Below are 22996 nucleotides of genomic sequence, written 5' to 3'. Positions count from 1 at the left end.
GGGGGGGGTTGGGCAGCATGTAACCCAGGAGAAGTGGCAGTGGAGTGTCATGCAGGCAGTGATTGTGCTTTGTTGGAGGTAGTGTGGTGCTTAGCTAAGGTATGCATTGCTAATGAGGGCTTTTCAGAAGTAAAAGTTGTTGGGAGGTGGGAGGGGGGGGGCACTCTTGCCGCTATTGTGGCTTAATAGTGGGACCTGTGAACTTGAGATGCAGCCCAACATGTAGCCCCTCGCCTGCCCTATCCGTTGCTGTGTCGTTCCCATCACTTTCTTGAATTGCCCAGATTTTCACACATGAAAACCTTAGCGAGCATCGGCGAAATACAAAAATGCTCGGGTCGCCCATTGACTTCAATGGGGTTCGTTACTCGAAATGAACCCTCGAGCATCGCGATAATTTCGTCCCGAGTAACGAGCACCCGAGCATTTTGGTGCTCGCTCATCTCTACTGAGTATGATACAATCTATCAGCATTGACTGTGGGGTCCTAAACTCTCAGGACAGCTTCAGACCACTGTAGGCGCAGCTACGCTCGCCTCTACGGACCACAGTGCGCCTGAACAAGGTTTTTCTTTAGCTGTTCAAACTGCAAGCCATAAGGCAGGAGTTTGAAAAAAAACGTAGGAAGATAAGTCCTGCCCTATCTTTACCGTATGAATTATTCACTATGTGCGGGAAAGATGGGGCATGTCCTATCTCTTCTCAGCTGTAGTATCAAGAACCGAGAAAAGAGCTAATGAAAACGAAACCACTGAAATCCATTGACATGTGGATTCATTTTGGCCATTATAAGGTTAGAAAATCACATTTGTCTGAAACTGCCCTCACGGTCTGGACTCTCTTGGGTTGATGTTCAGTTTTTGTGTTTCAATTTATTTTCTTTCTCGTCTAGATGCTCAACACAATTATCATTAGAGCTCAGGCTACTGGATGCGAATCTTCAGTATGGAGAATGTGAGCTGATATCAGGAGGGATTGTATCTGCAATAGGAAATTTGATATCTACCATTGCATCGGTGATGGACCTGCTGGTGGCACCATCCAAGTCTTTTACCCTATGGGTGAATGTATGAAGGCCACCTGATTTATCCCCTCCTTCCCAGTAGGTTGGTCCTAAACATAATGGTTCCCTGTGTACTGCATGATACTGGGCCCTGGGTCGGCTCTGGGGTTGGGAATGTGACTCCTTATTAATTCTGTGTCAATATTTAAGTTGCTCTTCTCAGAGTTGACAATTCGTGGCTGCCGTTTGACCGACTTAAGATTATGTGAAAACCCAAAGACTGCTTAAATATTATGACTCATTTTAGTCTTGTGCCCCCTGAGTGGTGGCATAGCAAGGTCAGGTGGTACACGCTGTGTAAATTTTTTGTCACCCCCCCCCCCCCGTCCCCTTCCAATTTTGAAATTATTGTATTTTTGTGGTTATAATACAGTAAATGTATCACTTCTAACCACGAGTCACAGATGACGGAACCGGAGGTTTGGTTTACCGACTGCACCGCCTGGGTTTATATTTCACCATCGGGGCTCCGCACGAGGATTACCCCCATCCTCCACGTTTCCACCCGATATACAACGAGCACGCTACTTATTTTTGCAATTGATCCTTTTTTTTCCCACATCAGCCCCAAAAATCCACCCTGATAATTTCTGTTACATTTAAGCGCAATTACAGAAACCTATGGGTCAATTTGTGGATTTGTATATGCAAATCCAACGAGTGTGAACAGCCTCATGTCACTCTATAGCCGTATGGTATCACGTCTGCAAACGCCTATTCACACTCCATTACAAGCACTTTCACACTGGAAGAAACATTCCGCAGTAACGCGGCGCGATATCTCGTCATGCAGAAGAATACGCACTAAAATCCAGTTGTCCAACATGAAGATTGTGATGTGGAACTAAAAATGGCAGAATTGCGCCCCTATTCCGTGCCGACATCCGCTTTCAGACCTCTAAATATTGACAGTGGAATACTCCGCCCTGCGTGACGCCTACATCCAGGGATCCCCTCAGAGTTCCCATCAGAATCCCAAAAGCAGCACCCCGAATCCCTCTCGGCCTTTAGGGGAAACTGTTGAAACAGACCAACAGATCACCATCTCAGCAGGTTTCTGTTTGAAACAATAACATGGTGGACTGCGCCATTTTTTTTCAGAATTTTAAGTGGAACCTCTGATGGAACGGCAGGATGGAGGCCATGTTGAAGTGCGAACAGGTTTTAAGGCGAAGCGAACGTTACCTTTCAGCCTACATCCATACCGTTCTGCTAGAAAACCACATCTAGACATTTTGAGCACGTTTCCATTCAGTTTTGCCATTTTTGCATAGTCGAACGCTCATAAGAAACGGAAAGCAGCTCAGAGAGCTTATTGTTTTCGCAAGCAAAGGACGCCTAAGCCTGCACGCATATTCACTTAGTATTTACGGTTTATTCACATGGCAGTATTCATTATGGCTAGTTCAGCCTCTAAAAAGTGCATCAAAATCAGCGGCGTTCTGCTACAGCTTTTGGCGCTGATCCGCATGCGGATTCAATTCTGTCAATGGGCAAAATCCGCGTGCGGAATTCAACATAAAAAAGACACGACACGTCTTGATAATGAAATGCTGTTTTCCACGTACGAATTTCACACGCGGATCTTACCAGTTCACAAAGCCAAATACTTGTACCAAAAACTGCAGCAAAAAGCCATGAATTTTGCCTCGGCTTTTAGGGCTTCTACAGACGAGCGTATGCGCATATGCATTCGCTACAGTGTGACATAATAGTACTATGAAGGAAGTGCTCTCGCCGACTATCCGCGTATATCCGCATTCTACTGTACTTTTCTGCACTGTCGTAATTAATAATACAGACTGCCATTAGTGACCAGCCTATAGTGTTTTTACATCCTGCAGCTGCAAACTATGTATGAAGAGAGATCGCGCGGCGATCTCCCTCCATACATTGTGGCTGTTGTCTGTTTCCTACAACTGACACCCAGCGGCAACAGCTCCAATAAGCCGTGCGGCTCATCGGAGCTGTTAACCTTTTAAATGCTGTTGTCAATTCTGACAACGGCATTAAAATCCCTCGAACGATGAGATTGCAGTAAACCGTGCGGGTGGCATGGCTGCCGGGGAACTTCTGAAAGGCCCCAGGGCTGCCATTGCAGAGTGCCTATCAAGCCGTCCTCATGGGGTGACTTGATAGACTGCCTATAAGATCACAGTATGATTTAATGCTATGGTACTACATAATACTGCAAGGGCGATCAAAGCATTGCAAGTTGTTGTCTCCTTTGGGGATTAAAAAAAAACATCAATAAAATTTTGGTAATTATAAAAAAAAAAAAGAAAAGTAATAAAAGTTTGAAAAAACCCTTTTGCCATATTTATACTAAAAGAATCTAAATAATAAAACAAAAATACATATTCGGTATCGCTGCGTCCGTAAACGGCCGATCTATCAAAGTAATGCATTATTTACTTGAATGTCGTTAGAGGAAAAAATAAAGATCGCCAGAAATACACTTTTTTAGTTACCCCGTCTCTTTAGAAAAAATGCAATAAAAAAAGTGATCAAAAAGCAGTATGTATTCCAAAATGCGACCAATGGAAACAAAAAAATAACTATATGTTTGGTATCGCAGTAATCGTACTGACCCGTAGAATAAAGTTATCAGGTCATTTTTGTTGTAGTTTGTGCACCGTAGAAACAAGACCCACCGAAAGATGGCGGAATTTTGTCCTTTTTCTCATTTTACTCCACTTTGAATTTTTCTATACGTTTTTCAGTACATTATATGGTACATTAAATAGTACCATTGAAAAATACAACTCGTCACACAAAAAACGTCCTGCGCAACTGACGTCCTTTTCTTGGCGGAGCGTTTTTAGGGAGCAGCTAAAATTTCTTTGTCTACATGTTTCCATAGGAAACTGTTAGGTTGTGCTGCTGGGATCTGTTGTACCATGTAGATTTCCAGCAGCACAGCCCCAGAGGTGAGGCATGATTGAGCTGGCTGGGTGTGGTGATCTCCTGCTAGCCAATCTCCCGGGTCTTTGCTCACATATATACCCAGCTCCTGTCAGTGTCTGTTTGGTGTTCAGAGTGAGCAGTCATGTATCCTTGTCTGCTGCAGCTTGCTGTGTGTTCGGTGTCTTGTTGTTTCATGTTCGTTCTTACGTTTATTTTCTGTCGGTTTTATGTCAGTTTGTTTCTGCTTTGTCCTGAGTTATTTGCCATTTCTGGGCTAGGGTAGCCCTTAGGGTCCTCTAGTAGATGTGTCTTGCTAGTGTAGGGACCGCAAGACATGAGAAGCCTTGTTGTGGCCTTTCGGATTAAGTTGATTGGCAAATGTACAAACCAATACCTCATACTTTTATAGCTATATCATCTGCTTATGTGTACAGGTATGCAAGGTGAGTATCTGGGTCATTTGTCAGTCCCTATGTTATGTCTGTTTTACAGTCCAGCTCGCAATATGCAGTTCTCTGTCCACTTGATGTTTCCGTCACCATGTCCAGTCTGAATTCCATTTAGGTTTCCTTGTTTGTGGTCAATATCCCTGTCTTTGGGTATGTTCGTGTGGGCCCTGTGCTTATTTTACCACACGAACGTAACAGATACCATTGGTTCTAATAGGCACAGTTTTTTGGCGGGCCTACATCGTGTCAAAAGGATGCTTGTGGGGGGCGTGACCTAGCCAGCGGAGGTAGCAGACGTGCAGGAACCTCGCTCCTGCTACTGGGACAGAAATAATCTACTTACCGGCTCTTCTGTCGCCAGGGAAGTCTGCCGAACATCAGCGGAGGCTGCTCCGCAGGCTGAGGAGCGGAAAGAGACCCTCCGGCCAACTCTCCGACGTTGCAAGCCGGAGAGGCCTAGCTCCGGTGGAGAAGCACAGACCTCGATTTCCGCGCCGGGGAGTGCGCTGCAGGTGGCAACCCCCGGATTGATAGAAGAAGAGAAGAGCAAGAAGGGAAACAGCTGCGGCCCGGAAGCCAGGAGAGGGCCGCCCGAGCAGGGTGACGGGAGGAGGAGCGGGTCGGACGGAGAAGCGAAGCGGCAGCAGCGGCGGACCCCCCTCTCACCCCCCCCCCCCCCTCTCCACCTTCGCGCCGAGCCTGGGGCGTGCTGACGGCGGAGTCCTCCGGCGGTGCGGGGAGACAGCGGTGGCCTGACAGCTTGGTGCAGATCACCCGGACGGAGTAGGACCGGAGGGAGCGGGCTGAACCCGAGCGCCGTAGCGGAGGCGCCCCCCACCCCTCCCCCCCCTGCATTTTCGCGCCGATTTGAAGGAGGGCTGCCGGCTGAGATCCCCGGAGAAGCAGGAAGACAGTGGTGGTCTGGCAGCCCGGAGAGGGCCTCCCGGACAAGGTTTGAAAAGGGAGTAGGGAGAACAAGCCAGACCGGAGCGGCGCAGTAACGGTGCCCCCCCCCCTTTCCCGGAGGGAGAAACAGAAGGTGTGGAGGGAGGCTGAAGACACAGTTGCAGGTCCGCCCGTAGCCCTGTAAAGCCCCATATAGAGAACAGGATTATTGGTGTCTGTTCCCACTTGCAGGCTCTATATAATAGAGCTGTGTTCAACCATACCACCCAGAGCTCCAAGTCCCCCCTCCCCTAGGGGGATCTCCAAGAACTGTATACAGGCACACCCTGAAGTTTGCCAGAGGGTACTGATTGAGAGCCCCCACGACCTACACCTAACATACAGGGGGATCTTGCTGCCCTTGAAAAGCCACCTAGGACCCATAAAAGAGACTGACTATCCCCCATCTATACTATATACCCAGAGAGGGTAGATCAGTGGCCCCCTGAAAGGTGACAACAACTACCTAAACTTCATACTGGGTGAGGCCACAAGGTCACAACCGTCCAATGGCTAAATAAAAAGACACGCCAGGAGACGAGCCCCATCGTATGACTTAAGCCGGAAACCAACTCAAACGCATAATGGGGAAAAACAATAGAGATAGAAGCAACGATTCTCTAAGCACACCCCGTACAGTAAAAAGCCAACCTGATATGCAAAAATTCTTCAAAGAAAGGATATCCAGATCCCCGCATCTATCCAGCAAAAAGTCCTTAAACCTAGCAGCTTCTGCACCATCCAGCACTGAAAGGGGGTAGGAGGTGTCCTCGGAAGGTGAGGAAACTGAACAGGTATCCAGAAGCTTTATGAGATCACTAATACAGCCGATTGTATCAGACCTTTCAGAGATCAAAGAGGAGATTAAATCCACTAGCAGAAGAGTTGAGGCTCTAGAAACGACCACAGCCGGCTTAATCTCACATTCTACAGAGTTAGAGCAAGTTGTCCGAGTGCAGCACCAACAATTAAACCAAGCTCTGACCCTACAAGAGGACCTAGAAAACCGCAATAGGCGGAACAATATTAGAATTAAAGGACTCCCGGAAATGTGGGCCGCAGAGACTCTAACCAAAATAGCGCAAGAATTGTTCGTCCTTCTCCTTGGCCAGGAAAGAGCCTCACAAATCTCTATAGAGCGCATTCACAGGTCCCTAAGACCCCCACCCACTGGGCAGGACCCGCCACGAGATGTGATCTGTAAGCTCCTGGCGTTCTCTGACGCGCACGCGTTACTGATGGCCTCAAGAAATAACAAAGAGCTCCAGTACGATGGAACACCAATCCAAATATTTCAAGATCTGGCTCTGACGACTCTAGCGAAACGTTGCCTAATGAGACCCCTACTTGAGGCTCTAAGGGCCAGGGACATTAGATATTCCTGGCTCTTTCCTTTCGGGTTGGGGATAAATTTCAAGGGCCGCCGAGTCAACATTCGCACGCCAGAGGATCTGCAAAAGTGTTGGCATGTCTTAGAAATGGAGCCCATCGAGATCCCTTCATGGCTTCCGCTACCGGACTTCCCCACGCTCCCCACACTAGCATCAACAGAAGGGGAGCTGATCTTGGAGAACGCCAGATCCCCAAGAGAAAAGAGAAAGAAAAACAGAGCTGGATCCCAGCAAGAGAACACTTGAAAATTAAAGGGTTAACATTCGCTTGAGTACCAAGAACTGTAACCCTGCATGAAGGACTCAAAGGTTTATTTAGCTCGCCCACCGAGTTGGCAACCTTATCTGACGCAACGATAATACTAAGTTGAATAGTCTTTGTGATGGGGCTCGTCCCTCTGGGACCTGGCTCATTCAAATTGTTATTAACCGGTTTTTGTTAATGAGTATTCTTTCCCCCGCTTCATTATATTGAGGAGCCGAGAGAGAGTCTTGATTCGACAAGCGTTGCCCTAGGGTCCCATTGACGGTCCTAAGCGCCTTGTGACCTCTTTAACGGCACCTCAATAGACTTGACGCACAGACATCCTCTCCCCCCGTCTAACCTAATTCCTACTTTTCACTCGGACCCCTTCTCTAACCCCGCTTACCCTTCCGTCCCGGCCCCCACGTTGACTGAGGCCCGACTCACTAGAGAAAGGTCGGGGCTTCTGCGGGTTCACGACCTCTCCTCATTCTCCTTCTCCTTGTTTGCACCCACAGGTTTAGTGCTTGGATCGAAGAATCGGAATGGAAATGACCCCTATGCGCATCACGTCGTTCAACGTCCGAGGCCTCAACTCTCCGGGTAAGAGACACAATGTAGCACAACTACTCAAAAAATGCAAGACGAAAATTTTAATGCTACAGGAAACACATTACAAAAAGGAAAAACATTTCCTTCTCCCGGGAATGGGTCTCCAGCAACAATTCCACAACACCCACCCACATTCCGCTTCTAAAGGGGTGGCCATAATGTTCCACAAATCTATTCCCTTTAAATTGGAATCAACACTTAGGGATGGGGAGGGGAGAGCACTTTTCCTCAAAGGCTCAATCAATAATACAAAACTAACACTAGCAAACTTGTATGCGCCAAATTCTGATCAAATCCCCTGGCTAATCCAACAGCTGGAGACCCTTAAACAATTCGCTGTTGGACATGTTATACTGGGGGGTGACTGGAATGTGACCCTAAATCCATTGCTTGACTCGACAACAGGGCGTTCACAGATCTCGCAGACAAAGCTAAAAAGATTGCACAAAGCTATGCAGGAGCTAGGAGTCCTGGACGTTTGGCGACTCTTACACCCCACATCTAAAGACTACTCTTTCTTCTCCCAAGTGCACTCCTCTTTCCAGAGACTCGACTATCTGTGTACCTCGCCGGATCTTCTAATATGTATCAAAAAGGCTAGCATAGACTCTGTCACTGTTTCGGATCATGCCCCCATACACATCGACATGTGCCTACCGCAACCCACTCCTCGCGAGTGGAGGTGGCGCCTAAATGACTCCCTCCTAGACCCCCTTGAGGAAAGAATTAATATAGGAAACCTACTGGAAGAATACTTCAACAACAACCTGGAGGGAAGCATTGAAACACCCATGGTATGGGAGGCTCATAAAGCCTACGTGAGAGGCCTCTTAATAGCACTCGGCTCGAGAGTCAAAAAACAGAACCAGGAAAAAATAGACTTAATTCTTGCCCAGATAGCAAATCTGGAACGAGTCACTAAGCTCTCGCAAAAGAGAAACAACCTAGAGGAACTAGTCTCCCTTAGACACCAGTTGCGTTGTATTCTTACAGATAAGTTTAATAAAAAGCACATGCATCTCAAACAGGCTTATTATGCCCACGTCAACCGAGGCAGTAGGCTTATGACAACATTGCTTAAGAAAGCCAAGGTCAGGAACGCGATCCTCTCTATAAAAACACAGACGGGGAATACGGTTTCCTCCACTGATGAAATTGCCAAGGAGTTTCAATCCTTTTATTCAAAATTATACAACCTGGAGGAGAGCGGCAACCCCCTAACCCGACAGAGCACTGTTGGGAAGATAGACGGATTCTTGAAATCCCTAAACCTACCAGCACTTGACGAGGCAGGGGCGTTGGATTTGCTGTCCCCGATTACAGAAAAAGAGATAGCGGAAGTTCTAAACTCCTTCCCACAGGGTAAAAGCCCAGGACCGGATGGCCTCCCGTTGTCATACTACAAGGCTTTTAAGGCGCAATTAGTTCCCAGACTAACAGAATTATTTAACGCCCTCTTAAGCGGGGCGAAACTCCCCAAACAAGCGCAAGAGGCGCATATTACTCTCATCCTGAAAGAGGGCAAAGATCCGGAACAGTGCAGTAGCTATAGGCCGATATCACTTATAAATCAAGATATCAAAATCTGGGCTAAACTCCTGGCTGGGAGAATAGGAGCATTTATCCCGGCATTGATAAACCCGGAACAAGCGGGATTCGTTAGAGGCAGAGAGGGTAGGGAGAACAGCGTAAGATTACTACATGCCGCAAAATATGCCCAAACTCGTAAAATCCCAATGGCCTTCGTTAGCACCGACGCGGAAAAAGCGTTTGATAGGGTGAGCTGGACCTTCATGGAAAGAGTGCTTCACAGATTCAATTTTCCCACACCCCTGATTACAGCTATCTTTTCTCTCTACACAAAACCACATGCGAGACTAAAAGTAAATGAAGCGCTCTCGCCGCCATTCGATATACGTAATGGAACACGGCAGGGTTGTCCTCTTTCCCCTTTGCTTTTTATTCTCACCATAGAACCCCTTCTTCAATGGGTTAGGCAGGACCCTGACATCAGAGGCCTAAGCGTATACTCCCATACATTGACGACGGCGGCATTTGCAGATGATATAATGTTTGTAATCACTAAACCAGAAAAAAGCCTTCCCAGACTCACTACGATTCTGGAGGACTTTGGCTCACTCTCTAACTTTAAAGTTAATTTCTCCAAGTCCACGATTCTTAATATCTCAATCCCAAAGGCGCAAGGTGCGCCGTTGAGGTCCAGCTCACCCTTCACGTGGTCCGAGACAGCGATAGACTATCTGGGGGTCAAGCTCACTAAAAAAACGGAAGACTTATATCAGCACAACTTTCAACCGCTGATTCCCCAAATAAAATCCCTCCTGCGCTCATACGATCTCCCACTCTTGTCGTGGTTTGGGAGGAAGAATATTCTAAAATCATACGTGCTCTCTATAATTATATACAGACTGCGTATGATTCCTATCCACCTACCACTCTCCTTCTTCAAATCCTTGAGAATTCTGTTCACGAGCTTTGTTTGGAAACAAAAAAAACCCAGACTTGCTTATAGCTTGATGACAAAAAGAAGGGCAGAGGGGGGGGTGGACTTGCCGAACGTCCAGGACTACTACCAGGCTACCCAGCTTAGCTACTGGATGGAGTTGACTCACCCACCCAGAGATCTCCTGCTACAGAAGCTGGCGATGGCCTCACATGGCAACACACTGCTGGAAGACCTTTGGTTTCCAGTTAAAAATCAATATAGAGCGAAAAATTTCAACCCCCTACTGAGAGGCCCCTGCGAGATCTGGGATAGACTCAAAAAATCGCTAGCTCCAGATCCCTCCCCGATGACACCAATCTGTGGCTTAAACAGGATACTGGGGATCCATTCCGACCCAGGATCATCCAGTATATGGAAACAATTCGAAAATCATAAGATAGAGGATGTTCAAAATCAAGCCCACAAACCCCCAGAAACTATATTATTTGAGCTGGCGCCCAACAACTCGCTCACCCCTCTACATGCAGCACATGTTAAAGGAGTTCTGCAGGAATTCCTGCGCACACACAAGTCAACCAGACCCAAACAAGTTTTGAAAACAGCCTGGGTGCATCTACCCCTAATGTCAGGAAAATATCCACCATAAGAAAAAGTTTTATAGCCCCCCCATATTTACCAAACCTAATTTCCTAACCTCTTGGGAAAAGGAACTGGGGATCTCCCTGACAACGGAGGACACTAAATTGATCCTGGATTTGGCCTACGGACTTTCACCTTGCGTATTGATGCAAGAAAGCCATTATAAATTATTAGTCAGGTGGTATAAAACCCCCCAATGGCTTTACAATTACAAACTAGCCCCACATAACAGATGCTGGAGATGCGATGTTGAAATAGGGTCCTTCCTACACATATGGTGGGAATGCCCAGGTATTACTGCATTCTGGAAGGAAGTGGAAAAGGACCTCAAGGTCCTCTGCCCAGCACTAACAATCACACCAGATATGGTCTTCCTGTGGAAACCATCCAAGTTATTCCATCCTCGCAAAAACAAATTAATAGCCCATTTATTAGATGCTGCAAAAGCATTAATACCACTACACTGGCTGCAACAAACCCCACCATCCCCAAAACAGTGGAAAGAAAAAGCAGATATGATCTGCAGCCTAGAGGAGCTCACAAGCTGGAAGAGGGGCACACATGAGGACTTTATCTTGACCTGGTTCCCCTGGAGCGAGTTGAGAAGGAATGCCAGGGATCAGCAACAGCTGAGCCCTAACGAGACACGAGGGTCCAGGAGTGAACACTAAAATTTTGGTAGCACTGACCTCACCCACCAACTGAAAGAGGAAGAGGTAGATCTCGGGCGGGCGGAGACGGGGAGAAGATGTTGGGCCTCGGACGTTGAACGCAGATGCAGCATCAATTCCAAAGACAGGCAATGATCCAGAGGAGGTAAGGGGGCGTTTGACCCGCATGGAGCCTATGCAAAACCCCCACCCCCGGCTAGCCTACCTCACCTCCCCTCTTTACCCCCCCCCCCCCCCCCCCCGTCCATCAGTCAAGCCCCCCCCCCTTTTTTTTTTTTTCCTTTCTTTTCTTTTCTCTTCTCTCTCTCTCTTTGTTTGGAGTTTGTAATGTCTCATTCGAGCTTAATTTAATCCTACTCCTTTTATCCCATTCCCTTCCTTATCCAGTTGTTATTGTACCGTATCTAATAGGCACCTTGCAAGTTAGTTCATGCATTGCTATGTTTTACTGAAAGATGTTTTCTGGAGGTCCCCATTCTCCAACACGTCAATAAGAATAGACCAATTAATATCAGAGGGGCTCTCCCGAACTAGGATCCCCAAGTCATTATCTGTGCAGGGGGACACCCAAATCTAATTTCAAACCAGACTCCCCCGGTTGAGAGCTCATGGACTTCTGAGAGATGGGAAGACTGGCGTGTGGAGGATTGGGATATATTCTATGGGACAAGTGGCCCATTCTACTGAAAATGTTATATATTCTTATATTCTTACGTTCTATAATATGCTGATTGAAGTGTTAAAAATTTCAAAAAATGTTAATAAAAATTGGATTTAAAAAAAAAAAAAAAAAAAAAAAAAGGATGCTTGTGTGAAAGAGTCCTAAGGGAGAGAAAAGTACTATGGATGTAAAGAGTAGTGCTATTGCTAGCAGAATACCATTATTATTCCCTCAGTCCCTAATTAGGACAAATCATGATATATTTTGTGATTAGCCATCTGGCTGCAGTGCGTATTGTCCCAACAGGGCCATGAATACTTTACTATTCAAAAGATAGCAATCACATCTGCCGGCTCCAACGGATAAAGAGCAAGGGGCAGTGTATGAGTGCAAGAAGTTGGAAAGGCTTTTTAAAACTTCATTATGTGATATAAGAAACTCTTCCTATTAAAAGCCAATTACTTTGCATATAGAGGGTCATGTTACTTTGTAAACTGAGAGACAGACAAGTTTACCAATCTGGAGGATTGACTCCTCTTCCCTGGAATATACCTGATGACCTCCCTTCCCTGGAATGCTCTGGGAACTTTCTCAATGTTTTCCCCATAGTCAGACTCTGCTCTTCCACTTGTCTGTGGCCTCGGGGGTGAGATTTTCTCCTTGGACCAGTAAGACGACCTCAGAAAGAACAGAGGCTCGTACCTCATGCCGTTTTTATCTGGGGAAACATAAGAGAAGCGATGGGAAGATGACCAAGTGTTTACCCTGAACTTTAAGATGTGAGAATAAATAGGATCACGTACAAAGACTGAACGTGACTAAAGGTTACTTAAAAGAATGATAGTATTGTTGTTCTTAGTCATTTACGACCCTCGGCGACCCTAAAGGCAAGCTCCCTCCATGTTTTTTAATTGTGTGATATGCAAGCAGAGTTGTGTTATCTGTGTAACAGAGATTGTTGATGTTTCTATCACCTATTCTCACCTCGGGTTTCCAATTCATCTCGGTCCATTTTCCGCATAATCACTTCTACATATAGGTTAAACAAGAAGGGTGAGAGGATGCAGTCCTGTCGGATGCCTTTGCCGATCCCAAACCAATCTGTGTCCCCATACTGTGTTCTCACAGTGGCTTCTTGGTTGGTATAAAGTGATTTTATCAGCTTGACTAGATTCAAGCTGTCTATATCTAAAGCTCATGCAGTACAAGAATCAAGTCACAAGCAGTATCCAACAAATACATAACAAGAAGAAACCATTTCAAAAGGGAGGAGAACAGGGCTAAGATTGCACAGTCACATGTATAGAGCAGCGCTAAGGAGGGTAGAAAGGTAGTAGCAGAGGTGTAACTAGGCACTTTTGGGTCCTGAAGCAAACTCTGTAACAGGGCCCTCTGCTATTAATAATAATAGTGTTTTCTTATGTAATAGAGGTGCTTTTGGGCCCCCTAAGGCTCCAGAGCCCGGTAGTGACTGCTACGTCTGTGTAATGGCCCGGAACAACGAGGCCCCTCTATAATGCATTAATGAAATTGTGTTGTGCCTATATGTTGTCAGTGTCTTTTATGTCGCTTGAATATGATGTGTATTGCATTTGTGCAGCACTGAATAGCTTAACTGTCTAAGTCATGTCTGAAAATGTATCTTGTTTTGTCACGTGATGGTGTGTTAATATATATGTGGAGTGAGTGGAGGAGAGAGAGAGAGACCCGTTTGGATACCTTCAGTCAGTGTGGAAGTGATTGGAGAGAGTGAAAGGTGACCCCCAACTTTCCCTTGGCCTGTTTATGCCCAGGAGTTGACAGTTGTTTTCCATCCATGTACTAGAGTTCAGGAAGACAATGATCCGCCATTGCAGAGTGGATAGCGTGTTTAACGTGAGTGCTGACTGGTAGAGAGCTGGTGAGATAGAAGAGAAGCTGTGCTGGGCCCAGAGTCATACAGATAACTAAGACTGTGGACTACTTGGTGTACCCGTGATTTTGCTCCCTGTCGCACCAATTGGTGAAGTTGTACTGAATATCCTGCTGGCGTGGATTGTTTCTTATTTTGGACTGTAAATAAGTGTATTCAAGTAAAATGGCATTGCCGACCATTCCAGGCTTTGCTAATTCAAACTACCCCGTGAGTGTGGAGCAGTCCTTTCATCGCTTGGATTCACCACCGAGGTGGCCTAACACGTGACAACTTAAAGCTCAGGTAAATTTCATCGTGGGTACCCTATTTGTAGGCCGTCCCTCAGCTACCTGGATGGGCCCTGAGCTACCTTCTGGGTGGGAAATGTTAGAGCCCCTTGACAAGGTCCAAACTCTACCTTGATGTCCTCAGACGCTGCATCTGCACCCTTATAGCTATGCCCCTGGGTAGCAGCCATTACAAACACATAGCATTTACATAAGAGTCCCAAGGAAACCAAATAGAGTCAAAGTTGTCTATGGTGTTACGGATGGAGGCTTTAAGGTATTTCACAGAATGTATGTCTTCTGCATCTGTTATTGACTATTGCAAATAGCATAGGCGTTCTATGATAGCTATGTAGTGAGCCATAACATGACTCCCAGGGTTTGCTACATCCGGAGTATTTTCTGAAATACTTCCAGTACCACATGCCATACCAGAGAGGCAACAAGAGATTAGGAGGACAAACAAATGACTCAGGAATTGGTGTAGGAAAGAGGAATTTGGGTTCTTGGAGAGATTGGATGACTTCTGTGTTGGCTACTGGCTCAATGGTAGGAGTGGGCTGCATCTCAATGGTGTGGGTGCAGCTGTGTGTTGGGGGAGATGGCCTGAAGTTTTCAGGAGTATATAAACCAGGGACTGGGGGAGGACCATTGCAAGATAGGAGAACATAGTGTAGTTAGTAACCTGGGGATAGGTAATGAAACTGGGGGTGGAATGGAGGAAGGGCTTGGAACAGTTTAAGAGATTTCCTAGTCCTTATTACTTGATTACCAATCCAAAGGCCAGGTCTTCAATAGCTGATCAGCATGGGTCTGCAGCCCAGGACCCTGACCGATCAGCTGTTTGCTGAGCCGCTGTCATGGTGTACAGAGCAGGAAGCAGATGGCTTCATACATTGTGCAGTGGTCTGGTGTGGTATTGCAGGCACATCTTCCGCTGATCAGCAATTGGTGACCAATCCTGTGAAAGTTTTCAGTACAACTTGTAATTTATTCATTCAATCTCTATTTGTTCTGGTCTTAGGAGTCCAGTAGGTGATCCTACTTGGTAACTGGCAGCCTTCCCTGTATCAGAGATAACTGTGAATGAGTGTATAGGACCACCCACTGGACTCCTAAGCCCAGAATGAGCAGAGGTTTAAATGAATACATTAGTAATTCTACTTAATCTTTTACTACAGAAGTGTATATCAATTTGTTCAGCTCATGTTGCTCTACAACAGAAAACCCAGAACTCAGAAGTATGATAGAAATAGAAATATTTTTATTGTTGGTCATCCATAAACTATGGTGACATTTCAGTCCCAATATGGGCCTTCCTCAAACAATTTGTCAAAAATACATAGAAATAGAAGTCAGTAATAGTCCCAGAAAAAATAATGATGACCTTAATCATGTAAAATGCTCCCTTTCTGACTATTTTCAGATCTGGAAAGAAACATGACAGTAATGCCCCAGTGTCCCTTTCTGTATATTTTAGTCATGGAGTCCTTGGCAGATGCCCACCAACAAAACTCTGCATTAGGGCATGGAGATTGGCACTGTACAACACAAGCTCTTGCTTTTTGCGGATGACCTGTTGATTTATATGACATCACCTAAAATAGGACTTCAAACAATTTGGGGGTATTGGCAACTTCAAGATCAATGTGCAAAAGTCAGAAATTCTTAATGTGACCTTTCCAGTCTTCACCTCAAGCTGGAGTTCCCTTCCGTTGGCAGGAGACCGCAATTAAATACTCGAGGACTCTCATCTTGGCAGATCCCACAAACCAGTTGAATTTAAACTACAAACCTTTAATTAACAGACTGGAAGCTGACCTCCAACGCTGGCACTCTCTTCCCCTCTCTTGGTTTGGCAGGATAAATGTCTTAAAACTGATATTTTGCCAAGGCTCCTATACTTTTTCTAAACCGTACCACTTAGGGACATATTTGTCCTGTATTCGTAATCTAGCCTCAGTCTTTGTATAGAGAACGTCCAAACCCTGCTTGAGACATAGTCTCCTGATTTAAACTATAAGAGAAGGAGGCACAGGTCTCCCTGATTTTTCCTTATATCATAAAGCTGTGATATGCAAGTGGGTCTAGGACCCTCTCCATCATTGCTCTTAGAGACTCTGGGTGGAGACTAAACAGGACCCGGGCCGGTTTCGAGCTCACAGTCTTTTCTGGCCTCCTATGGGTACCTATTAGTTGATCCCGGGCTTGTCCCCTTTTCTCACAATGTTTATGAAATTCTGGGAGGGCTTCCTAACTCATACCTGCCTGGTTACATTTCCGGGCTCACTAAACCCGTTAGTGGGCAGCTCCCAACTACAAGTATTGTTTGGGGGATCTTTCCCTACTTTCCTGTTTGGGTGGCCCTCTGGCTTTAATCACAGACATGGTGATGGGGAAGGGGTAGGGGGGGGGTCGCTGACCAGGCATGGCTCCAATACCTACAAATTTGCAGCTTTATAAATTCCCTAGGATCTATTACTGAGCTTGGATCTTCGCTTACTACCTTTGAATAGCTGTGTGTAGCTTCTTCCCACGAGATTACCTTGTTTTACAATATGTTGCTCACAGAGGAGATGAGAGACACTTGCCTGGGTATCCAAAGGAGTTGGGAGAGGGAACTGGATAGAGTTCTACCCACAGACAAGTGGGCAAATTTTTTTTGCACTTACTCATGGGTTATCAGTTTCATGTAGGTTACAAGAAGTTACCTACAAATTACTCTTGCAGTACAAATGTATCCCCACCTCTCGAATCTTAGCTGGAGTTGCTTAATGGCCCCGGGTATGTTCCTTCATATTCTGTGGGAACACCTCCCAACTGCCATTGCTCCCTATATAACAGCTTGTTTGATTGATGATTAAGCTCACATCTGATCCCTGGACCAATGACCAAAGTTAGGAGCAGTTTACTTTGTTTCTTTATCTTGACCATGCGCCAGATTATTCAGAGATTGTGGAAATCATCCCCCTCTCCTCAAGACTGACACGGATGGAGGTCCTCAATTCCTTAATGCATATAGAGCAAATCAGTTCAGAGAACAACTCGCATGACAATTTTTATTTCAAATGGAGTCAGTGGCTCTTATTTCATTCCTTTCGCTCTTTTTCCTTCCTCCTCCCTCTTCTTCCTTTCCGTTATCATCCCCTCTTCATTTTGGTGATTTTTATTTTTTTAGATTTTATATACGATTGTATCACATCATGTGTAATGAGGAGTGAGTGGCGTCCTCCACAGGCAGCATTCATTTATTCACCTTCTAATACTGTACATAGGAGGTGAACCGATAACCAAGAAGCCAGCGTGCCGCCGGCTGGACTTTCAGTTTGCATGCTCTGCACGAGCGCTGAGGACCTAAGTGATGAGCTTAACCCTTTCAAATCCAATTTGTATCCTAGTTTTCCTAGGGGGCTTACTCTTTTTCTGCCATTATACAATGACGCTATCTGCTGGCTAAAGCCAGTACTGCATGAGGTGACATGTTGGATAGGCTCCAGCAGCAGAGAGGCTGGCAATATACAGTAAGAGAACCCCGACGAACGTCTTCCAACATCGGAGCTGTATAGCTTTAAATCATAACGTCTTCAGACGTCAGACAGTGGATTGGAAAGGGTTAATAGACTTTCGGTCCGTGCAAAAGAGCCTTAAGATATGAATGTCTGAAACATGTCAGTTATAGGCGGTTTTATTTTGAGGCACATGCATGTATCTTTAAAGGTGAAGTCCGAGTATAAATAAATATTTTTCAATGGCCGGGCATGTTATATAATTTAATTAAAAAATTGATACTTACCACTTCTCAGTGTGACCTTTAAATGATAAAGTGAGGGAAAGAACATAGATCTTTTTTATAGGGTTGATTTTAAAATTTTAACTATTTGTGTCACTTGTTTGAAGCACATGGCAGGGACAAATCCTGCATATGTATGTGCTGGTATTTGAATTTCCTACGCTTCTACTCTTTCGTGTAGTCCAGTCTGTTGTATAGTTGGGTCATTACAAGTGCAGAGACACCAATTATGTAGAATTTTTTTGGCTTTTTTTTTCTTTTACTCGGACAGACAACCTATTAGACTTTGTGCAGGTCAGACTTGGAGGCCATTGATTGGTCTCTGGCTGATAGCAACCCATTGGTTTCCCATGATAAGGCAACGTTTGGAGGCTGTCATGGTTGCCAAAGGTTGTGTAAGCAAGTATTAGAGAAGGTGCTTTTAATTCTCTCTATGTTATATATTATATTTAGTCCTTATTTCTTTTAGAAGTGACTGCACATGTGATGGCAGGTCAATTTTGTGTTGGGTGTATCAGGATATGCTATTAAAATATTGTAATGATATAAAGGGATTACATATCCAATTATTTATGAAGATATCGGCTTTGTTTATACTGAACAATCAAGGCTGCCAATAATGTTGACCATAACTGTATACATATCAGATCATCCTGGAGGTTAATGACAGAAGTGGAGCTCAGATCCCTTTCACTAGAGGGAGATCTGGAAGGAAGCATTTAGCAGAATGAAAACTAAGAGGCACATCATTCAGCAGAATGTAGCAGAAGGCTTGGAAAGGGGAGCATGCAGCAGAGAAAGACTTGGGAAGGGGAGCAGACAGCAGAGGAAGACCTGAGAAGGAGAGCATGTAGCAGAAGACTTGGGAAAATGAGCATGCAGCAGAGGAAGACTTGGGAAAAGGAGCATGCAGCAGAAGAAGACTTGGGAAGGGGAGCATGTAGCAGAGGAAGACCTAGGAAGGGGAGCATGCAGCAGAGGAAGACCTGGGAAGGAGAGCATGTAGCAGAAGACTTGGGGAAAGGAGCATGCAGCAGAGGAAGACTTGGGAAAAGGAGCATGCAGCAGAAGAAGACTTGGGAAGGGGAGCATGTAGCAGAAGACCTGGAAAGGGGAGCATGCAGCAGAGGAAGACCTGGGAAGGGGAGCATGCAGCAAAGGAAGACCTGGGAGGGGGAGCATGCAGTGGAGGAAGACCTGGGGAGGGGAGCATGTAGCAGAAGACGACTTTGAAAGGGAAGCATGCAACAGCGGAAGACTTGGGAAGGAGAGCATGCAGCAGCGGGACACATGGGAGGGCAGCATGCAGCAGAGGGCAGTGATGAGTATTTCTCAGGGTACAGTACTCGCTGCTCCCATCTTCCATCAGTCACTTACCTGGTAGAATCTTACTGAAGTAGAGGGTGAGGAGCGCATAGAGCACAGAGTCCATGAGAAGGCTGACACAGGAGGTTAAGATGTGTGAGGAGCTGCCTGTCATGTCTGAGAAGAAGACGCCTTCAAGATCGTTTTCCAGATGGATACTCTAAAAATCACACATAAGATACTTTCACTTGCACCTTCACTGTCTCCAGGGAGCACCGTCTTTATCAGAGGGGCAATATGAAGCTTCTGGACCCCAGTGCTAGATTGCTAACAGTCCCACTAACTATAGAGGACAGCACCCTCAAGTTATACCCTTGGTCTACATGTAGGAGATGAGATAGAGGAAGGAATTGTATAACTTTCACCATATGTGCCCTGACACTGTCCCAAGGATGCCTGGATGAAGCATGTACCAGCAACAGCACCCGCACTCACCTCCATCAATCCAACAGAGAAGGCAAAAGGAGGAAAGATGCACAGTATAACTTCCACGGCTTTGGGAAGGTTCTTCAGAAGCAGTAAGAGGCTTAACGCAGACAAAAAGACGGTGATGAAGAATCCTACTATGGCTGTCACCCGGGGGTTCCTGAAGAGGGCGCTCAACATGAAGGTGACACAGATCTGAAGCAAAAAACAGTCACTGTGACCCACAGAAGAAAACTTGTACATCTGACCAGCATGGACCTCCTACTGCTGGCAGCCAAGGAGTTAAGCACACTGAGGCTATACCACACAGGGCGAAGAGCAGCACTATGACCTTATGTACCTACCGATGCTATACCATACAGGATGAAAAGCAGGAGAATGACCCCATAGGAGCTCTCAATGAACACATGGAATTTCGTAACCAGGGTCATCAGATTGGCAATGATGAGAATGTAGAAGAGGTAGAGCAATCCCCAGGACAACCTGAGATGTAAAGTCAAACAGGAAAAAATGGTTACAGGCTGCCCAAAGGATGGAATACTGGTTGTAAAGTGGTGGCACTGGGCAGACCCTACTGGCAGATTCTTGGTGGGCTATTCTTAAGCACAGGTGACCCACCTATGTTAAATTCTATCACTTTTTTACAAAGGGGTTCCAACTTCCTCTAAATGTTTCCTGCTCACCCAGACCTTGCATTCAAGATCCACCATCTGGACCTTCTATACTCAGCTCAATGTTTGGCCCCCTAATAGAGTACTAGCCCTTACTCCCTCTCAGCTATCAGTGACAGTGCCTCCTCCTCCTGCTGGTAGCTCAAGGCAGCCGCTGCCTCCCGCTGATGCTGGTGGTGACTAGTCTTTAGTCCACTCACTGCTCATTTGGAGAGCAAAAGATAAAGAGATTTGCATAAAATACCTGTCACAGAATGAGGGGGTGGGGATTTGTAGTGCGACAAGATACAGCTTAGCCAGAGTCGTATTTGCTGCTAGGTATTGAAGGGCCAGGGCCTAAGGCATCTAGTCACAGACGCGGGTTGAGCAACAGAAGAACTTTTATTATTTTATGCTTAGCACAACTTCATACTCCTGACCCTGTTTGTCATTGGATGGGGAATGGGGGGTGCCCAATCTGCAAAGCAACCAGAGAGGGAGGCAAACTAGGCCAACGTTGCTTAGCTTGATGGAGCGGCTGTCAGTCTGCTGCTCTACCAATTACAGCTATACAGCTTTTGTGTGGATTTTAACTTAGATTTTGGTGTGCATCCACAGCAGTTTTAACTGTTTCAATTACATTGTGCCATGGATTTTCTGTGGATTTTACAGCACATCTGCCCTGCTAAAATGGTACAGATTTTGATGTCAATTTTGGTTTGGAATCCACAATCAAATCGGGTACAAAGTTCCACCGAGTTAATGAGACTGTTACATGTTTAAATACACACATGACACGAAGTAACCAATAGTAGGACAGGATGAATCACGAATTAATTGGAACAATCAATGCCCAACTCTTACATTGAAGGATTTGTTAACCCTATAAGTGCAAAAGTTTTAGGGTGAAGTCACACGAACGTATATCGGCTCGGTTTTCATGCCGAGCCGATATACTTTGTCCTTGTGTGCGGGGGGGGGGGGGGGGAGGATGGAAGAGCCAAGTGCAGGAACTGAGCTCCCGCCCCCTCTCTGCCTCCTCTCCGCCCCTCTGCACTATTTGCAATGGGGAAAGATGGGGCGGGGCTAATTCACAGAACTTAGCCCCACCGCCGCCCCGCCTCTTCCCATTACAAATAGTGCAGAGGGGCGGAAAGGAGGCGGAGAGGGGGCCGGGAGCTCAGTTCCTGCTCCTGGCTCTTCCATCCCCCCCTTGCACACGAGGACAACGTATATCGGCTCGGCGTAAAAACCAAGCCGATATACGTTCGTGTGACTTCACCCTTAGGGTATAGAAACAACTACTTATGCCGGCATAATAGGGAATAAATCTAATGAGTTTAAAACATTGAATAAAAATGTGGAGTAATAGGTCCTCAATGCTGTGGAACTGAAGGATATGTCTTTGGCTGCAAAAATGCAGTCGATACCGAGGACACAAAAAAAGAAAGGGGATGACCAATTAATAATGATGTATTAAAGGGGTTGTCCCGCGCCGAAACGGGTTTTTTTTTTTTTCAACCCCCCCCCCCCCCCGTTCGGCGCGAGACAACCCCGATGCAGGGACGTACAGAAAGCTTACCGGAGCGCTTACCTTAATCCCCGCGCTCTGGTGACTTCTATACTTACCTGTGAAGATGGCCTCCGGATTCCTCTTCCTCCGTGGACCGCAGCTCTTCTGTGCGGTCCATTGCCGATTCCAGCCTCCTGATTGGCTGGAATCGGCACGTGACGGGGCGGAGCTACACGGAGCCTGCATTCTGCACGAGCGGCTCCATTGAAGAGAGCAGAAGACCAGGACTGCGCAAGCGCGGCTAATTTGGCCATCGGAGGGCGAAAATTAGTCGGCACCATGGAGACGAGGACGCCAGCAACGGAGCAGGTAAGTAAAAAACTTTTTATAACTTCTGTATGGCTCATAATTAATGCACAATGTATATTAAAAAGTGCATTAATATGGCCATACAGAAGTGTATAGACCCACTTGCTGCCGCGGGACAACCCCTTTAAGTCTGAGGCTTCATAGTTTGGCCAAAGGGGTCTGGCCAAAGTATGAATCTAGAAGGCCTCTGTATTAGCTTGTGCCTGCGATCACCTCACCATGGTGGTCTAAATATCTTCTCAATACCACGGAATTTAAAACCAGAGAGATTGAGTTCTGGCAAATGTTTACACCTTCGGACCTTAGATCATGGCACTACAATTACTAGGATAAATAACTCCTATAACTCAGCCCAATGGGGTTGGCAGTTTTACTTACGTATAGACTTGGAGACAATGACTAAGAATAGGAGCCTTACGTAAAACACATCTGACCCCATGTTTGAGAAGCCAACTTAAAGCCTCGTCCTGGAACTGTACTGTAATAACTTATGAATAATAGTGATGTGGCAGGCCAGATTCGTCAACGGGCCTTGAGTTTGACACACGTGATCTAATGTGTATGGGCAATCTTACTGTCTGATGTCTGCTGTTGGGGGAACAGGGTTCACTAAGAGATAAGTGGAGCAAGGGTATCTATCACTCTCACCATAT

At 46.0% G+C, this 22996-nt stretch overlaps 1 pseudogene; it reads right to left on the bottom strand.

Annotated features, from left to right (window-relative positions):
- Positions 1–22996, bottom strand: part of LOC136588042 (ABC-type organic anion transporter ABCA8-like) — a 145223-nt pseudogene that overhangs the window by 76202 nt on the left and 46025 nt on the right.

Source organism: Eleutherodactylus coqui, chromosome 13 (genome assembly GCF_035609145.1).
Source record: "Eleutherodactylus coqui strain aEleCoq1 chromosome 13, aEleCoq1.hap1, whole genome shotgun sequence".
Lineage (NCBI taxonomy): Eukaryota > Metazoa > Chordata > Amphibia > Anura > Eleutherodactylidae > Eleutherodactylus > Eleutherodactylus coqui.
Note: the sequence above shows the minus strand (reverse complement) of the source record. Positions and strands in the feature narration are given on the sequence as shown.